Below are 3,846 nucleotides of genomic sequence, written 5' to 3' on the forward strand. Positions count from 1 at the left end.
CTTCCAATGACATACTATCATATGCTATGTTCCTCTTTAATATTCAACTCAACTTGAGTCTACTAAAGAATGTGTATGTGCGCGTTTTATGTTTTTTAACTACAACACAAATTTATTGGCATTTAATGACGATATTATTATTCATCTCATAATTTGCAAAATATCCAGTGATTTCGCCCTTGTAATATTTTTGCATATGTCACAAGTGGAATTTTCATTGGATGTGCTGGGAAAAATATCCATTATGACGTCATTACAGTAACAATATAATGCCTTTTGTCGTGACAGTCTTGGAAATGTAGGTTGTTGTTGTTATGTGATCAAAATCATCTTAACTTTGTGTTCATTTTAGATGAGATTTTATGAAACGTGTCTTGAATATGAAATGAACACTCATGCAATATTATTTATATGTGATACGACTGAAGGCAAGACCTTAAAGGGAACAACCACATGTTTCAGTAGTCCTTATTTATGCAATGTTAAAAAGCGATTTTTGAGGGGTTAATATAGCCGAATCGTTTGTTTATTTTTTTATTAATATATTCACACAATATCTTCACCTCAACTCTATTTGAGAAAAATATATTTCCTTAAATTCTTATTTGGTCAGCGGATTTTAGCGAGAACAAGTCAAAATCACTTGAATGCTTGAAAATGAAGAGTGATAAAACTGAGCTTCTGCCGGAAACAGATTATGTTTATGGTATCACAAGAGCGTTTAAAAGCGCTCGATTAATGAGCTTACTTCCAAGCATCATATTCACCGGTGTCCATTGGGGAAAAATGGCCACCGTAAACTGAAAATGTCAGTATGTATATACGGTAAACACACTACTTTAAGAGCGATTTGAGCAGTTCTAGACAAAGGTTGTTGTAATCAACTGGCATGGGCTATGGTTAGGCTAGCTGCAATATTGTAGCTCAAAAGACTTTTTGACAGAAAATGGTGTCGTCTTAAGAGCTACAATTGGTGCCTATTACTGCTAATGGAGCAAAGTAATGATTATGCAAACCAATATAAAACGTTTGTTTGGATTTTTATCGTACTTGTTTGATATCGCTTACCTACTAATAAAACTGAACCACATAAAATATCAAATTCTCATCGAGGCATTATTTGTTACATAATACATATCAAGGTCTTTCTGAAGGGAATTTATAAGGCAAGTCCACAAGTTGTGAATATGACGACTAATGAGCTGTACGGTAGATATTAAGAATGGTAGTTATGTTTGTTTTGGACAAAAATAATATGTAAATGCATGTATACGCATAAAATAATTAGAAACCTACAAAAAAGTATAGAAAACTATGCCCGAGTGATTTTCGGAGGCAGTGCTCCTCTACGACACATAGGGACCAATTCGTACCCGGCCGAAAGGTATAGTAGGCCGGGTACGTATATTCGTTCTATGTTTAGGCATACAATGCATTTTGTAATGGCGGACATTAAGTAGTTTTGTGAACATTTCACTCAAATGTCACCACAATGCATATTTCTGGAATATTTTTCTAATATCATCTAATATAACTTCCATTAGAACTTTATGTTTCCGATATATGTGCTAATTTTACTGCACAAATTTTAAACTTTTTCGTTCTTATCTCTTCGGTTCTTTTTTTAGTATTGTGTTGTTTATATTTTGCACATGTATGCATTTTTTCTTTATTATAAAGTAATTATTTCTTTTCACATGTCATACAATTGAAATGTAGGAGTTTCATATTTTGATCTGTAACTGAGGTGATCGATGATACAACTTGCTGTTGTTAACTGAAAGGCGTCATTGCAATGAACAAAAAAGATCTTTGATATCGGTCAAGTGACGACACAGATGTACTTCACGAATTGTTTGAACGGAATCTATAATCAAGGTCACATTTAAAAGACTGCAGTTAATGCACGTCTGCTACACCGAACGTAAGACATTCTGGCTAGACATGGGCTAACATTGTATCAATATCGACGACTCTTAAAACACACAAAATGAATCTGGCATATGGATGCTTGGGAACCGTTATTTTATTCAAGTTGATGTCGATCATAAACAATTCTCCTTAATTATCTGGTTAAACACCAGTTTAAAGCCGGCAATACAATGCAGAAGATACACGCTCTCGTGTTATATTTGCTTTTGTTTTTGTTTTTTTTTTAATTTTATTTTTTTTATTCAAATTTATTCAGATATTTAAATAATTTATTAAATTTATTCAATAGACATATAAATAACATTATGTTCCTTTCACATAAGGACTTGCACACAAATTTCCATATTTAAATAGATTATTTTAATCTTGAACACAAACTTTCACCGCTTTCACATTATTTACAGATATATTCATCATTTATTCATCATTACCTCTCAATCATTCATATCTATTAAAAATAAATTGATATTTGTAATTTCAAATAATTAATTTTCATTGTGTATATAATATGTCAGGTAAGGGGAGACAACTCTAATATAAAAAATCGGAAGAAGGGAGGCTACTCCGTATCACCTATTCTGACATTCTATTACAAATTGATATAAATGCTTTCTTACTTCTAATAAATTCAGTTGTTACATATTATGTAATGTTATTTGTTAAAATGTACTTTCTTCTTTTTTTAAACATTTTAAATTTAACTTCTAATCAATCCATAATATTAGTTTTAAGGATTATGACAAACACAAAAAAGTATTAAAATTGATATCAACAACAAGGGGAGCTAACTCTCACATATACTTGAACGATAAAAGAGCAATTATAAATACATGTAGTTCTTAAGTCACAGTTTTTGTAATAAACTTCGGTATTTTGAAACTATCAATTTCTTTTTCCCATTTTGATTGATTTTTATGTATAATGACAGATTATCTTTAAGTAATTCTTTTAAAATTTGAAATGCTGATGTAGGAGAAGTTAATTTGTTTTGGTATTTTTTTATATGCACCAGCCATAATCAGATGGTGAGATAGTTCTAACTTTCGTCCTTTCGTCCGTGGTCCGGTCGTCCGTCCGTACCTACGTCCGTGCCCTCCGTCAGTCCTTCCGTCTCGTCCGTCCTATAACAATTCTGTACCAGCTAAAGCTCCAGGCTATTTCGTCGTAACAAGTACTGTATGGGATCTTTCTCAAACTTTCATATGTTACGGCGTCCCCTTGGACCCTTTGTTGAATGCATATTGTACTTTTGGGACTGATCGATTGTCTCAAACAAGATGCCGCCAGGCAGCCTTCTTGGATTTATTGATAGTTGAAGTTTGTTACACGCTATTTCTCAGAAAGTACTGAAGGGACTTTGTCTCACAAATTTAGATGTTGATTTCCCTAGGACACCTAGTTTGTTGCATATTTGCATTTTGGGTATGATCGATCTACAGCATGGCCCGACCAGCCGCCGAATCTTGGATATTTGATATTTTAAATGTTTGTTGACGGCTAATTATCAGAAAAGACTGAAGGGACTCCTTTCCTCAAGATTCATCAAATGTAGTGTTCCCCTAGGACCCTAGTAGTGCATATTGCATTTTTGGGGCACTGATCGGTCAGGAACAGATGTGCCGCCAGGCACATTAAATTGGATGTTTTTTATCGGATAAGTTTGCTGTTGTTAACTTAAAGGCGTTTTTTATTCTATTTCTCTTAAATGTATTAAATTCTCTATTTCAATTATAATCAAGGTCACATTTTAATATGTAGGTTCCCGTAGGACCCTAGTTGACATTGCAAAATATTGCATTTTGGGACTGATCGGTAAAACAACAAGATATCAACAACAGGCCATCTTATTTTGATATGTTAAAACAATTACTCGCTTAAATATTCTGTTAAAGAGCAATTATAAATATTTCAAGG

Source organism: Argopecten irradians, chromosome 13 (genome assembly GCF_041381155.1).
Source record: "Argopecten irradians isolate NY chromosome 13, Ai_NY, whole genome shotgun sequence".
NCBI lineage: Eukaryota > Metazoa > Mollusca > Bivalvia > Pectinida > Pectinidae > Argopecten > Argopecten irradians.